The sequence below is a fragment of the Papio anubis genome, chromosome 3 (genome assembly GCF_008728515.1).
Source record: "Papio anubis isolate 15944 chromosome 3, Panubis1.0, whole genome shotgun sequence".
NCBI lineage: Eukaryota > Metazoa > Chordata > Mammalia > Primates > Cercopithecidae > Papio > Papio anubis.
The window spans coordinates 79,717,242-79,734,701 of NC_044978.1; the positions used below are offsets into that span (position 1 = coordinate 79,717,242).

General features: G+C 39.5%; 1 pseudogene; it reads left to right on the forward strand.

The window, feature by feature from the left end:
- Positions 1-452: 452 nt before the first annotated feature.
- Positions 453-10,190, forward strand: LOC100998028 (annotated as a pseudogene).
- Positions 10,191-17,460: the final 7,270 nt, after the last annotated feature.

A 17,460-nucleotide genomic window follows, 5' to 3' on the forward strand; every position in this document is an offset into this window, starting at 1 on the left:
AATGATACTGACCTACAATTGAGAAGACAAAAAAGGCGAGCCATACCTTCACGCAAGGAGAGGATGCATGAGTTTTCCTGCGAAGCAAGTGAGATCACTGGAGTATGGTATGGGGGAGTGGACTCTTGGGGCCAACTTAAAAGTCATCTGGCTGACGGGTGTGGTGGCTCACGCCTGTAATCCCAGCACTTTGGGAGGCCGAGGCGGGCGGATCACGAGGTCAGGAGATCGACTCCACGGTGAAATCCCGTCTCTACTAAAAATACAAAAAATTAGCCGGGCGCGGTGGCGGGCACCTGTAGTCCCAGGCGGGAGGCAGAGGCAGGAGAATGGTGTGAAACCGGGAGGCTGAGGTTGCAGTGAGCCGAGACAGCACCACTGCACTCCAGCCTGCGTGACAGAGCCAGACGCTGTCTCGGAAAAAAAAAAAAAAAGTCATCCGGGTGAGAGGGCTGTTTGGACGGCGACGGAACCCCAGTAGAGAGAGGCTGGGGTGGACTGCCAAATGCCCGGGAGATTAGAGTTGAGGTAATTAGTGACCAGCCAGAGAAAAACGACCCCTTCCTTTAAAAAATGTAAACTTCTGAGAAAACTTCCGAAGCACTCTGCTAGGAAAAGTACCAGCTCCAATCAACTCCCAAGCTCAGAGTGCTCCCATAATACCCGCTTCTCCCGGGGCAGGCTTTGGAAGGGTCAGGAGTGCTGACAAGGATGCTAGCAGAGGGGGTAAAGCTAGTTGGTGAGAAGGAGGGAGAGCAAAAGCTGACCCTTCACATCCCCTCTCGTCCCAGCCAATGCACAAAGCCTTCCAGGTATAAACGGTTTCAAGCTGGGACAGAGGAAAATCTCTACAGTAGATAAAAGTTGGAAATTTTAGTGATTTCATACTACTGGATGTTTTAATTATTCAAATATAACTTATTGGGATAGAAGATGATTGGAGTAATCTTGAAAATTATGGAAAAGTTATAGGATCAGTCCAATATTTCATCCAAGGAAGAAACAAGATCTTATAATGGATTTAAAGGGACTCATGTGAGAGTGTGTGTGCGGGGTGGGGAAGAGGAAGTGCACCTATTGAGTTCAGCCTGTTTAATAGCAGCTGGCATTTACAAAACGCCTACTGCATGCCTGGTACTGTTCTGTTACATGTGATAAGTCATTTAATGTTCACAGAAAATCTGTGAAACAGGCATTATAATTATCCTCATTTTACAGGTGACGAAATTGAGACTGAGAGGTCTCAATTTGGCAAAAAAATTGGCAAAAACATTTGCCAGGTCCACACACTTAATAAGTGGAGAATCTGAGGTTTAAATCTAGGGGTGTATAGCTCAGGAGTTCATACTCCTAATCACACTGTGCTTTGCTTATTGGCTGAGAAAATGGCTACATAAAGATGCTGTGGGACTCAACAGAAAAGGGATTTTTGAATGAGCAAGTCAGAACAATGGTCTAGAAGCAGCAATGGGAGGATCTAAGCACCAGCACTTTGGATCTCCAACTGGAACTTGGGTTCAAAATTATTCTGGGGCTGCAGTGAGTTTTCACCCCCAGCGAGCTCTCAGTTGACCTGGCATGGTGGGCTTCCACTTCTGAATAACAGAGAAGACATTCTCAAAGGTGGGCCCATTTAGGGTTTTTTGTTTTAAACATTACCTAATCTGTTTCATCGTTGTGGTTTTGAATTATTTTGTTTCTGCTCTGGCCCCACTATCTGGGTGACTTTCTTTCCTGAGTCAGCAAGGGGCTAATGATAAAAGCCATCATAATTATTTAATCATGATCCCCTTTTAACTCCAAAATGACACTGCGCTGAACTGAAAAGCTTTTCTGATTAAGTATCTACTAAATACCATATTTCATTTATAATGCTCACCTTTGTATGCAAGGAAAGTAGATGTCACAGCTCCAGAATGGGTTCAAAACCATTTTATCTGATTAGTTATTCTGATAAAGACTTGATTCCCATAATAAATTGGACATAATGGAGAATACATTCATGAAAAGAGTGGGTAGATACATTTTTGCACAGAGTTTAATTTTCTAATTGTGAAAGTCAGAGAATACAAAGTAAGTTTTCATGAACTGTATTACTTTCTCATGCTTTTTACATTCCTATGATATAGTGAAAGTTATTTTATTGCATGAATGCAAAATTAATGTCAAAATAATGAGGTTGCATTGAGGCTTACAGCAGGAAAACTAAGGAACTCAAATGATTTTTTCCTATCCTGTTAATTCTGGCCATAGCACCTAAAGTGCCCCATACCCTACTGCCAGTCAGCTGTGAGAAAAAGGTGGCTGGAAATAGTGAGGAATCAGAGAAAAAAGGTAAGATTGTGAAGTCGAGTTAAAGTTACCTAAGAGTATCCTGAGTTCCCCTCCTCTCTCACTATCACCTTTTCCTTCCAACTTGGAGTTAATTGCTTAAAAGAATAAAATTTTGATAAGTTCAATAGGAAATTCAAGTTTTTCATATTAATTTTTTATCATATTAATATTTGCATGTAGTTAAAATGCAAATGATATAAAACCTCATATAGCAGTCTAAATTGGGTCAAAAATTTCAATTGGGTAGAGTATAGGGTTGCAGTATTGTAAACTTAACATAATTGGGGTGAATCTAGTTCAGAACCCATCACCAATTTCTTCGGTTATACTGAAATTCATAATATTGTGAGGTGTATGGTCAAGGGGTTTTCCTGAAGTTCTAAATGTCATAATTAAAAGTGGAAATTTCCCTCTCACCTTTTCATACTTCCCCAGCCATAATCTGCTTCAATATTTTGAACTCTTCCTACTGGCATTGACATTTTTAGATAATAATTCAGATAATTCTAATAGACTTATAGGGATCTGCAAGAGAGGCATTTAATTTTGATTAATGGCATAATGTATAGATAATTTGTATTTTTAGATAATATTTTGGAATAACTAAAGAGAGTTATCTGGTTGTGATATCTGAATATTATTTGCTGAACAGTTAAGTAGTATACTATAATTATGGTTTCTTTCTTGTATAATTTTTAATTAAATTTACTTATTCAGTTTTTCATATGTTTATCCTCAATTCTTTCCACACACACCATCGGATCTTTCATATATCAATTTATTTTCCAAATGCTCAAATATATCAGAATATCATCTATCTATAATGTAAATTTAAGCTTACCTTTAGTAGCAATTAATTAATATTAGATTTGCTGTACTCTGTTGTTATAACTCCCCCCGCCCCCAAACTGAGTCAGAAAACAACAGGGACTAGTCAATTTTAGAGTTTTATTCCATTAAATGACTGGGAAAAGTTCATTGCTTAATGTGTATTTTAACTACCTTAGACTATTATTTTAATTTTTGAAATTAGAATAAAAATAAAATTTTACTCTTGAAAGAGACTTCATTCATTCACTTATTTATTTTTTTAACAGATGTATTCAACAGATTTTTAAAACACTTATTCAACAGTTTTTGATTTACCAAAATGGCAGTTTCATGTGATTCAAATTAATGCTGTGAGTCTGGCACTCTGCTAGGCACTTGGTCATAACAGTTTTATTCAGTCTCTCACTTTACATAGGGGAAGGAAAAACAAAGCTGTCTATTGATAAAGATTATTTATATTAAGAACAATAAAGAGTAATGCATTTCTAAGAGCTAAACAAAAATACGATTGTTAGTGTACGCATTAGAGGTTTACTTTCTGCAGCGTTATAGTTCCAAAGGCATTTCCTGATACTTTACTGTTCTAAATTTGAGCATGTTGCTGAAGTCCTATGTGATAGGCACTTAAGAGATGAAAAGGAAAAAAAAAAAAAAAAAAACCTCCCTAAAGTATAAACAAATAAAAACATTATAGTGAGAGAGTCTGAAATCATGCCTATTTATTTGCATGTTAACGTGGAAAAGTCTTTAGCCTCCTGGGTAAATTCATTATCTTAATTGGCTCCTGGCTCGTTAAGTCTTCAGGAGGATAAAAAAAACAAAAAACAAAAACAAAAACAAAAACTACCCTGTGGGTTAAATATATTTGCCGGAAAGTAAGAACTGGAATGAAAGCAACATCTGAATTTCACTCTGAAACCAGAAAATCTAATACAGTAGTAATGATTTAGTCATGCTGCTTTTTCCAGGAATGATCAATAAAAGAGGGGAAGTCGAGTCCTACCTTGAGCCCTGGAATTCAATAAAAAATAAAGCATAAGAGCTGAAAAAGAAATCAGAACTATATTATTTGGAAGCACAGATTGGCAAGAGAAAGTCCAAACAGAGGAGTGTAAAGAGGAATGGAAAGAAACAAAACTGTTCCATTAAAAAGGTGTTTAAGGGGCTTATTCTCCCTCAGTGTGCATGCATATAAATTCCATTAGTGTTAATAGGACCTAAATGCATGACTCAAGAGGAGAATAGAGTGACTTGTGTACATATGGTTACATGAAGTCTAGGAAAAGTCTATTAAAGACGACAAAGGGCAGTTTAGGAGTCTAATAGACTTATAGGTATCTGCAAGAGAGGCATTTAATTTTAATTAATGGCATAATGCATTTTTCTTTTACTAAGGCCAAGGAAAAAAAAAAAACCTCATGAAAATGACAAAGGGAAAATAATTTTAAATAAGCCCAAACTTAGCTCTCAAAATCATAGCTTAATGCTAAGGAATATATTCTTGCACTCCAGGTGGTAAAATTGATCCCTTGTGCAAGGTTTGTAATTTACATTCAAATTGGAATGTTGAGTTGTATAGAGAATTCAGCTCATTATTCCCAGCTTTCACTGTGAGTGTGTGTGTGTGTGTGTGTGTGTGTGTGTGAGAGAGAGAGAGAGAGAGATGAGAGAGAGAGAGAGAGAGAGAGGTTGATTTCCATAGAAACTAAACTCTAGTCTTTGGTTATTTACAAAAGGGAGCATAATCAAGTCAGATTTTAAAAAATACATAATGGTGCACAAAGTAATAGATGGAAATCTCTTAACTGAGGGAGAAATCTGTTTCTAGGAGAATAATTTGAGATTTCTTTGCTGTAGTTAATACAGTTTCAAGTAAATAATAAAGTTATTTACCCAAAAGAGATAGAAAACTAAGGATGTCTTTCTTTATAGAGAAAAGCTGGGGGTTACAAATACAAAAAATTAAAGAATATTTATTTCATATAAGCCATAAGAACGTTGAAACCAGGAACATTATAATCCTCCACTTTATTCTTCATAATGCTATGTGTATTAAATAGGTGCTCAAACACTTATGGAAAGAAGAATGCATGAACATGAGGGTGGATTTGAAGAAAATGCAATGTCTTACCTGAAATGCTTTCTTTGAAGTGTCTCATCTATCCTCTGCATTTGGAAAAAGTTGAATTTAGCACTGAGAAATGCTTTAGCGGGAAATTGAATGCCTAGGCATTTATATGATCTCTTTTCTAGTAAAAAGAACTACATTTAGGAAGAAGAACATGAGTGAATTCTCTTTTGGGTAAATTTAATAAGAAGCAGATCTTAGAGGGACTCAATATCATACACTTGCATTACACTTTAATCTTCACTCTATGATGTTTCCAATATTATGGCACTGAAGTCATACTTCTTACTGTGAACAAGTAATTCTCTAATATTGCTATGTTATTCCCATTCACTTTGTTTTTAGTCATTTTAAAGGGTTCTTTATATTTTAGGATCTAATACAGCATGATTTTTTTTTTGAAATGTAAGGTGTATAAAATTTGTACATTCACCTACTAGCACCAAGGGTGTGTGTGTATGTGTGTGTGTGTGTGTGTGTGTGGCTGTGACTATATATCTATGATTGTTACTACCAAATAGCTCCAAGTTAAGAAAAGTTAACTATGAGAAGTCTAAGGAGACTATACAGTGTGTAGTGCCATTTCTTTACTGACGATAGTGCATATCAGGTAGTACCAGAGGGGTGAATTTAAGTTTAGTGTAAATACTTATTAGCACAGGGAATGTAGGGATAGAAGGTGGGGATGGGAAGCCAAAAACTCTCAATACAGTGGGAGGCAGGTGAGCTGTATAGCATAAATGAGGAAATTTATTATGAGGAATTGTATTTAGTTGCCATTACTTTTAATGGCAGAAACTGCAATTACTTTTGCACCAACCTAATAAAAGGGCTCTGCAATACCAAGTGTGGTAGGTACGTTGTTGCAACCGCTTTGAAAAACTGGGTGGCAATATTTATTAAAGTTGAACATTTGCAAATCATATGAACCAGCCATCTCACTTCTAGGTACTTAAGCAACAGAAATGTTTAGATATTTGCCAAAAGACTCAGGCAAGTGCGTTATAACAACATTTCTAATAACCAAAAAACTAGACTCAACTCCAATAGTCATTAATAATAAGATGAGTAAATAAATTGTGTTATATCAAGTAAATAAATACATATGGTAACAGAAATAAATGAACTACAGCCATCTGCAAAAATATGAATGAATCTCACAAACATAGTATTGAGCAAAGAAGTCAGATAAAGACAAGTCAGTATTGTTTAATTTGATTTATGGAAAGTTAATAAAAAGCAGATCAAATTAAACTAGTAGGTCTCCAATAGGAAAAAGGAGAGGGATTGCGACTGTTTCTTAATCTGGGTACAGGTTACACAGGAGTGTTCATTTTGTAAAAAGCTATAAAGCTGTACACTTACATTTTGTACAGTGTTCTGTTTTTGTATGTGTGTTAACCTTCAATAAAAAATTTACTCTCCTTCTCAAATAAGTATAGATTTTGTAGATTCTTGAAAACTACCTATAAAGGCAGAACTTTAGGAAAACAAGGTGATGCAGAGCTTCAAATAGGAAGAAAAGTTGGGGGAAGTGTGCAGCCGATGCCTCCAATCTGAAATCACTTAGGGGGATAGAATTTGTATTTGGGTAAAACCTTAGGTCATGATAAATCACAATATAGACTGATATCCAAAAGATCTGAGGAGACTTAAGCTTGAGTCAGAATAGATACAAATAAGCATCTGGTAATTTGTCTGATAATGGATATCAAATAAGACCAAAGGCAGGGACAGGCTGGAATGCCAGAGTTTAAAAACTAAAGTTTCGAGGTAGGAGCAGTTTGTCACACAGTAGCTTGGAATGGTCTGCCAAACTCTGCTTGGGTTTAAATGACTCTTGTCCAGGAGTGAGAGTGTGGCAAACTTTATATGGGTTATAATTATGTAAAAGGCTAGAGAAAAAAACTACATGATGTAACATTTTATAACATTTTTTTTATAAGTCATTTACTCATATATAGTCATGCCTTGTATGTGAAAATCTCATTTTTCAAACTATGCTGGGACTTCTACATGTAAAACATGGTGTAACAAACACACCAGCTTTTATTTACTCATTTAATTCTTAGTCTCCCATCAATGTAGGGTTATAATTAAGACTGACAAAGACCCAAAATAAAATTCTTACTGATTTATGGATTCTTTGTGCCTTAGTCCATTCAGGCTGCTATGACAAAAATACCATAGGCTGGGTGGCTTAAACAGCATTTATTTCTCACAGTTCTGAAGGCTGGGGAGTTCTAGATCAAGATGCTGGCAGATTCGGTGTCTGGTAAGGGCCTGCTTCCTAGCTCGCAGACTGCTGTCTTCTCCCTGTGTCCTCACATGGTGGAAGCGGTAAGGGAGCTCCCCGAGGTCTCTCTTATAAGAGCACTAATCTCATTCATGCGGGCTGCATCCTCATGGTCTAATCACCTCCCAAAGGCCCCAGTGTCTATCATCATCACACTGTGGGCTAGGATTTCAACATATGCATTTTGAAGAGCTACAAATATTCAATCCATAACACTATATAAAGGGAAACAATAATAAAAGCTAACAATTATGGAGTAGTTGCTACATACCAGGCATTGTTCTCAATACTTTACATAAATTATTTAATCTTCACGGCTACTTTGAAACTTAGAGGAAAAGGCACATAGTAGTAAAGGACAGAGCCAGGGTTCAAGGCCAGGTTAGTCTGACTTCAATCTTTCTGCTGTGTTATTCTGTCAACTATATTTAGCCATCAGGCATAAAAATGCTTTGAAATCTCAATGAACATGCCTGTAGGTTTCCCTTAGTTCAGCCCTCAGCAAAAAGAGGTTACCCTTATACCCTACGAGGCCTCTTTTCAATTATGAGAGCTGGAACATATCCACAGAGAGTAGGCAGAGGTAGATGCATAGGGCAGTGGGAGATTTTTCACTCCAGGAAAGACTAGGTGACCAGCTGTCAAAGACAATATAGTACACAGCTCTCACACACTTGAATAGTGCCCCTTTCTAGATTCTTTCTCTGTGCTGCCAGGTTTCAGCTCTTCCCACTCCTGAAAGGTAAGCTCCAGTTTCCCCTTTTGTCATTCTTGGTGCAAGCTCCAGTAGCTTAATTTATTTCCCCAGTAGTCCATAAAAATAGAGCCCAAAGTTTTCCTCTTTTTGGGAGAACAAAGAAGGGTGTGTCTTTGTGTGTGTGTGTGTGTGTGAGATGGAGTCTTGCTCTGTCACCTAGGCTGGAGTCCAATGACATGGTCTCGGCTCACTGCAAGCTCTGCCTCCCGGGTTCAAATTATTCTCCTGTCTCAGCCTCCTGAGTAGCTGGGACTACAGGCACGTGCCACAATGCCCAGCTAATTTTTGTACTTTTAGTAGAGACAGGGTTTCACCATATTGGCCATGCTGGTCTCGAACTCCTGACCTCGTGATCCGCCCACCTTGGCCTCCCAAAGTGTTGGGATTACAGGCGTGAGCCACCGCGCCTGGCCGAGGGGTGAGTTTTTAAACATAATTTCTTCTTCTCTACTTTTCAGGAAAGAGTTTAAAAATTCACGGTTGCGCAGTAGTGCTAGTGGCTTCGTGGTTTGGTCCTCAGACCTGGCAGCCGCCACTGGTGGTGAGCTGCTAGGAAGCCTCTGTTGGTGAGCTTGTTGGAGCTTGAACCCATTGTCACCCCTCTGACTCACTGGCAAAAAAACAAAAAAAAAAAGTTGAAGCAGATCGCCCAGGAAAGGTCTTCGTTGGTGGACTTAGTACGGAAACAAATAAGAAAGCTCTTGAAGCAGTATTTGGCAAATATGGATGAATAGTGGAAGCACTCTTGAGGAAAGACCATGAAACCAACAAATCAAGAGGATTTGCTTTTGTCACCTTTGAAAGCCCAGCAGACGCTAAGGATGCAGCCAGAGACATGAATGGAAAGTCATTAGATGGAAAAGCGATCAAGGTGGAACAAGCCACCAAACCATCATTTGAAAGTGGTAGATGTGGACTGCCTCCACCTCCAAGAAGTAGAGGCCCTCCAAGAGGTCTTAGAGGTGGAAGAGGAGGAAGTGGAGGAACCAGCGGAACCCTCATGGGGAAGACACATGGATGACGGTGGATATTCCATGAATTTTAACATGAGTTCTTCCAGGGGACCACTCCCAGTAAAAAGAGGATCACCACTAAGAAGTGGGAGTCCTCCTCCTAAGACATCTGCACCTTCAGGACCAGTTCGCAGCAGCAGTGGAATGGGAGGAAGAGCTCCTGTGTCACGTGGAAGAGATAGTTATGGAGATCCACCTCGAAGGGAACAGCTACCCTCTGGTAGAGATGTTTATTTGTCCCCAAGAGATGATGGGTATACTACAAAAGACAGCTATCCAAGCAGAGATTACCCAAGTTCTCGTGATACAAGAGATTATGCACCACCACCACGAGATTATACTTACTGTGATTATGGTCATTTCAGTTCACATGGTGACTATCCATCAAGAGGCTATAGCGATAGAGATGGATATAGTCGTGATTGTGACTATTTAGATCATCCAATGGAGGTTCCTACAGAGATTCACATGAAAGTTATGGTAACTCAGGTAGTGCTCCACCTACATGAGGACCCCCGCCATCTTATGGGGAAGCTGTGGCTACGATGATTACAGCAGCTCACCTGACAGATATGGTGGAAGTTGAGACAGTTATTCAAGCAGCCAAAGTGATCTCTACTCAAGTGGTGGTGATCGAGTTGGCAGACAAGAAAGAGGGCTTCACCCTTCTGTGGAAATCCTCAACGTGATTCCTACCGCAATTCAAGCCGTGGAGCACTAAGAGGTGGTGGCCATGGAGGAAACCAATCTGATAGAGGGGGAGGCAGAAGCAGATACTAGAAACAAACAAAACTTTGGACCAAAATCCCAGTTCAAAGAAACAAACAAAAAGTGCAAACTATTCTGTCATAACTAACCAAGGACTACTTAAAGGCAAAATTGTATTGCCTTTTAAAAATTCCCTGTTAAGTTCCCCTCCATCATTTTTATGTTCTTGTGAGGAAAAAAGTAAAACATGTTTGATTTTTTTAACCTTATTTATTTATTTATTGTACTTTAAGTTCTAGGGTACATGTGCACAACGTTCAGCTTTGTTACATAGGTATACATGTGCCATGTTGGTTTGCTGCACCCATCAACTCGTCCCCACTTACATTTGGGTGTTTCTCCTAATACTATCCTCCCAGCCCTCCACCCCAGGGCAGGCCCTCAGGATTGTGATGTTCCAGCTCACCATTGTCGAACATAATTGTTCAATTCCACCTATGAGTGAAAACCTATCAGTTGTTTGGTTTCTGCTCCCTGGTGATAGTTTGCTCAGAATGATGGTTTCCAAGCTGCATTAATATATCTACAAAGGACGCGACTCATGCTTTTTTTGGGGCAAGTCAGGTGCTGTGTCACCAGGCTGGGGTGCAGTGGCCGGAATCTCGGCTCCTGGCCTTCCATGCCTCGGTCCTGTCCCATTCTCACCTCCAGCCTCCAGTGGCTGGGACTACGACGCCTGCAGCCATTTGGATTTTTGTATTTAAAGTAGAGGCAGGGGTTTCACCATGTTAGCTAGGATGATCTCGATCCTCACGACTCATCCACCCACCTCAGCTCACAAAAGTGCTGGGATTACAGGCGAGGCCTGGCCCGGCAAATCATGCTTTTATGGCTGCATAGTATTCCATAGTGCATGTGCCACATTTTCTTAATTCCAAATCTATCACTGATGGACATTTGGGTTGGTTCCAAGTCTTTGCTATTGTGAATAATGCCACAACAAACATATGTGTGCATGTGTCTTTATAGTAGCATGATTTATAATCCTTTGGGTATATACCCAGTAATGGGATGGCTGGGTCATATGGTACATCTAGTTCTAGATCCTTGAGGAATCGCCATACTGTTTTCCATAATGGTTGAACTAGTTTACACTCCCACCAACAGTGTAAAAGTGTTCCTATTTCTTCACATCCTCTCCAGAATCTGTTGTTTCCTGACTTTTTAGTGATCGCTATTCTAACTGGCATGAGATGGTATCTCATTGTGGTTTTGATTTGCATTTCTCTGATGACCAGTGATGATGTACATTTTTTCATGTGTCTGTTGGCTGCATAAATGTCTTCTTTTCAGAAGTGTCTGTTCATATCCTTTTCCCACTTTTTGATGGGGTTGTTTGTTTTTTTCTTGTAAATTTGTTTAAGTTCTTTGTAGATTCTGGATGTTAGCTCTTTGTCAGATGAATAGATTGCAAAAATTTTCTCCCATTCTGTAGGTTGCCTGTTCACTCTGATGGTAGTTTCTTTTGCTGTGCAGGAGCTCTTTAGTTTAATGAGATCCCATTTGTCTATTTTGGCTTTTGTTGCCATCGGTTTTGGTGTTTTAGTCATGAAGTCCTTGCCCATGCCTATGTCCTGAATAGTATTGCCTAGGTTTTCTTCTAGGGTTTTTGTGGTTTTAGGTCTAACATTTAAGTCTTTCATCCATCTTGAATTAATTTTTGTATAAGGTGTAAGGAAGTGATTCAGTTTCAGCTTTCTACATATGGCTAGCCAGTTTTCCCAGCACCATTTATTAAATAGGGAATCCTTTCCCCATTTCTTGTTTCTGTCAGATTTGTCAAAGATCAGATGGTTGTAGATGTGTGGTGTCATTTCTGAGGCCTCTGTTCTGTTCCATTGGTCTATATCTCTGTTTTGGTACCAGTACCATGCTGTTTTGGTTACTGTAGCCTTGTAGTATAGTTTGAAGTCAGGTAGCATGATGCCTCCAGCTTTCTTCTTTTGGCTTAGGATTGTCTTGGCAATGCAGGCTCTTTTTTAGTTCCATATGAACTTTAAAGTAGTCTTTTCCAATTCTGTGAAGAAAGTCATTGCTGGCTTGATGGGGATGGTATTGAATCTATAAATTACCTTGGGCAGTATGGCCATTTTCATGATATTGACTCTTCCTATTCATGAGCATGGAATGTTCTTCCATTTATTTGTGTCCTCTCTTATTTAGTTGAGCAGTGGTTTGTAGTTCTCCTTGAAGAGGTCCTTGACATCCCTTGTAAGTTGGATTCCTAGGTATTTTATTCTCTTTGTAGCAATTGTGAGTGGGAGTTCACTCATGATTTGGCTCTCTGTTCTTGGTATATAGGAATGCTTGTGATATTTGCGCATTGATTTTGTATCCTGAGACTTTGCTGAAGTTGCTTATCAGCTTAAGGAGATTTTGGGCTGAGACAATGGGGTTTTCTAAATATACAATGATGTCATCTGCAAACAGGGACAATTTGACTTCCACTTTTCCTAATTGAATACTCTTTATTTCTTTCTCTTGCCTGATTGCCCTGGCCAGAACTTCCAACACCATGTTGAATAAGAGTGGTGAGAGAGGGCATCCCTGTCTTGTGCCAGTTTTCAAAGGGAATCCTTCCAGGTTTTGTCCATTGAGTATGATATTGGCTGTGGGTTTGTCCTAAATAGCTCTTATTATTTTGAGATACATTCCATCAATACCTAGTTTATTGAGAGTTTTTAGCATGAAGGGCTGTTGAATTTTGTCAAAGGCCTTTTCTGCATCTGTTGAGATAATCATATGATTTTTGCCATTGGTTCTGTTTATGTGATGGATTACGTTTATTGATTTGTGTATGTTGAGCCAGCCTTTCATCCCAGGGATGAAGCTGACTTGATTATGGTGGATAAGCTTTCTGATGTGCTGCTGGATTTGGTTTGCCAATATTTTATTGAGGATTTTTACACTGATGTTCATCAGGGATATTGGTCTAAAATTCTCTTTTTTGTTGTTGTGTCTCTGCCAGGCTTTGGTGTCAGGATGATGCTGGCCTCATAAAATGAATTAGGGAGGATTCCCTATTTTTCTATTGATTGGTATAGTTTCAGAAGGAATGGCATCAACTCCTTTTGTACCTCTGGTACAATTCGGCTGTGAATCCTTCTGGTCCTGGACTTTTTTTGGTTAGTAGGCTATTAATTATTGCCTCAATTTCAGAGCCTGTTATTGGTCTATTCAGGGATTCAACTTCTTCCTGGTTTAGTCTTGGGAGGGTGTATGTGTCCAGGAATTTATCAATTTCTTCTAGATTCTTTAGTTTATTTGCATAGAGGTGTTTATAGTATTCTCTGATGGTAGTTTGTGTTACTGTGGGATCGGTGGTGGTATCCCCTTTATCATTTTTTTATTGCATCTATTTGATTCTTAGCTTTTTTCTACTTTATTAGTCTTGCTCGCAATCTGTCAGTTTTGTTGATCCTTTCAAAAAACCAGCTCCTGGATTCACGGATTTTTTGAAGGTTTTTTTTTTGTGTGTTTCTATCTCCTTCAGTTCTGCTCTGATCTTAGTTTTTTCTTGCCTTCTGGTAGCTTTTGAATGTGTTTGCTCTTGCTTCTCTAATTCTTTTAATTGTGATGTTAGGGTGTTGATTTTAGATCTTTTCTGCTTTCTTTTGTGGGCATTTAGTGCTATAAATTTCCCTCTACACACGGCTTTAAATGTGTCCCAGAGATTCTGGTACGTTGTGTCTTTGTTCTCATTGGTTTCAAAGGACATCTTTATTTCTGCCTTCATTTCGTTATTTACCCAGTAGTTATTCAGGAGCAGGTGTTCAGTTTCCATGTAATTGTGTGGTTTTGCGTGAGTTTCTTAATCTTGAGTTCTAATTTGATTGCACTGTGGTCTGAGAGACAGTTTGTTGTGATTTCTGTTCTTTTACATTTTCTGAGGAGTGCATTACTTCCAACTATATGGTCAATTTTGGAATAAGTGTGACGTAGTGCTGAGAAGAATGTATATTCTGTTGATTTGGAGTGTAGAGTTTTGTAGATGTCTATTAGGTCTGCTTGGTGCAGAGTTGTATTCAAGTCCTGGATATCCTTATTAACCTTGTGTCTCATTGATCTGTCTAATATTGACAGTGGGGTGTTAAAATCTCCCATTATTATTGTGTGGGAATCTAAGTCTCTTTGTAGGTCTCTAAGGACTTGCTTTATGAATCTGGGTGCTCCCATATTGGGTGCATATATATTTAGGACAGTGAGCTCTTCTAGTTGAATTGATCCCTTTACCATTATGTCATGGCTTTCTTTGTCTCTTTTGATCTTTGTTTGTTTAAAGTCTGTTTTATCAGAGACTAGGATTGCAAACACTGCTTTTTTTGCTTTCCATTTGCTTGGTAGATCTTCCTCCATCCCTGTTTTTTTGAGCCTATGCGTGTCTCTGCACGTGAGATGGGTCCCCTGAATACAGCACATTGATGGGTCTTGACTCTGTATCCAATTTGCCAGTCTGTGTCTTTTAATTGGGGCATTTAGCCCATTTACATTTAAGGTTAATATTGTTATGTGTGAATTTTATCCTGTCATTATGATGTTAGCTGGTTATTTTGCCCGTTAGTTGATGTAGTTTCTTCCTAGCATTGATGATCTTTACAATTCGGCATATTTTTGCAGTGGCTGGTACTGGTTGTTCCTTTCCATGTTTAGTGCTTCTTTCAGGAGCTCTTGTAAGGCAGGCTGGCTGGTGACAAAATCTTTCAGCATTTGCTTGTGTGTAAAGGATTTTATTTCTCCTTCATGTATGAAGCTTAGTTTGGCTGGATATGAAATTATGGGTTGAAAATTCTTTCCTTTAAGAATGTTGAATATTGGCCCCCACTCTCTTCAGGCTTGTAGAGTTTTTTCTGCCGAGATATCCACTGTTAGTCTCATGGTCTTCCCTTTGTAGGTAACCCAACCTATCTCTCTGGCTGCCCTTAATATTTTTTCCTTCATTTCAACCTTGGTGATTCTGACAATTATGTGTCTTGGGGTTGCTCTTCTCGAGGAGTATCTGTGTGGTGTTCTCTGTATTTCCTGAATTTGATTGTTGGCCTGCCTTGCTAGTTTGGGGAAGTTCTCCTAGATAATGTCCTGAATAGTGTTTTCCAACTTGGTTCCATTCTCTCCATCACTTTCAGATACACCAATCAAACATAGGTTTGGTCTTTTCACAGAGTCCCATATTTCTTCGAGGCTTTGTTTTTTTTTTACTCTTTTTTCTCTAAACTTCTCTTCTCACTTTATTTCATTAATTTGGCCTTCAATCACTGATACCCTTTCTTCCACTTGATCGAATTTGCTATTGAAGCTTGTGCGTGAGTCATGTAGTTCTCATGCCATGATTTTCAGCTTCATCAGGTCATTTAAGGTCTTCTCTACACCGTTTATTCTAGTTAGCCATTCGTCTTGATCTTTTTTCAAGGTTTTTAACTTCCTTGTGATGGGTTTGAACATTCTCCTTTAGCTCAGAGAAGTTTGTTATTACCGACCTTCTGAAGCCTACTTCTGTCAGTTTGTCAAAGTTATTCTCCATCCAGCTTTGTTCCATTGCTGGCAATGAGCTATGATTCTTTGGAGGAGAAGAGGCACTCTGGTTTTTAGAATTTTCAGCTTTTCTGCTCTGGCTTCTCCACATCTTTTTGGTTTTACCTACCTTTGGTCTTTGATGTTGGTGACCTACAGATGGGGTTTTGGCGTGGATGTCCTTTTGTTGATGTTGATGCTATTCCTTTCTGTTTGTTAGTTTTCCTTCTAACAGTCAGATCCCTCAGCCACAGTTCTGTTGGAGTTTGCTGGAGGTCCACTCCAGACCCTGTTTACCTGGGTATCAGCAGCAGAGGCTGCAGTATAGCAAATATTGCAGAACAGCAAATATTACTGCCTGATCCTTCCTCTGGAAGCTTCGTCCCAGAATGGCACCTGCCTGTAGGAGGTGTCAGTAGACCCCTACTGGGATGTGTCTCCCAATTAGGCTACACAGGGGTCAGGGACCCACTTGAGCAGCAGGCAGTCTGTCTGTTCTCTGAGCTCAAACACCATGCCGGGAGAACCACTGCTCTCTTCAGAGCTGTCAGACAGGGACGTTTAAGATTGCAGAAGTTTCTGCTGCCTTTTGTTCAGCTATGCCCTGCCCCCAGATGTGGAGACTACAGAAGTAGCTGACCTTGCTGAGCTGTGGTGGGCTCCACCTAGTTAGAGCTTCCCTGGCCACTTTGTTTATCTACTCAAGCCTCAGCAATGGCAGACGCCCCTCCCCCTGCCAGGCTGCTGCCTTGCAGGTCAATCTCAGACTGCTGCACTAGCAGTGAGCAAGGCTCCGTGGGCATAGGACCCGCCAAGCCAGGCACAGGATATAATCTCCTGCTGTGCCATTTGCTAAGACCATTGGAAAAGTGCAGTATTTGGTTGGGAGTGTCTTGTTTTTCCAGGTATAGTCTGTCATGGCTTCCCTTGGCTAGGAAAGGGAAATCCCTTGACCCCTTGTGCTTCCCAGGTGAGGCGATGCTCTGCCCTGCTTTGGCTCTCACTCCGTGGGCTGGACCCACTGTCCAACCAGACCTAATGAGATGAACCAGGTACCTCAGTTGGAAATGCAGAAATCATGTGTCTTCTGCATTGATCACGCTGGGAGCTGCAGACTGGAGCTGTTCCTATTCGGCCATCTTGGAACAGAATCCAGAACATGTTCAATTTCATTTGATTTTATGACATTGCTTTTCAACAAGCAAATATTAAATGTGTTAAGACTTGTTGCACTAGTGTAACTTTCCAAGTAAAAGTGTCCCTAAAGGCCACTTCTGTCTGATTTTTCCCAGTAAATGAGACAAACAGTTCTGAGATCTTCTACAAAGCATCTAGCCATGTAAAATGGAGAAATGAATCATTCTGCCTATACAAACAAGCTAGCTATTAGAGGGTGGTTGGGGTATGCTACTCATAAGATTTCAGTGTGTCTTCCAACTGAAATCTCAATGTTCCCAGTATGAAAAACCTGAAATCAGATACCTATGTAAGGAAAGTGCTATTAACCCAGTAAACCCAAAAAAGCAAATGGATAATGCTGGCCCTTTTGCCTTTCTGACATTTCCTTGGGAATCTGCAAGAACCTCCTCTTTCCCCTCCCCCAACAAGACCATTTAAGTGTGTGTCAAGTAACTAGATAATACTAAATAAAAAGTTTGGCCAAAAGAAGAAATTCACATTTCATATAGGCTAGGAGTAAGGTAAAGCCACTCATTTTCCATGTGTTAAGTCAGTCCTCCTAATGAAACAAAACAAAAGGAGAAATATCAGTTTAGCTTCATAATAAAACAAGTTAAATATTTACATCCTGCTAATATAGTATTAA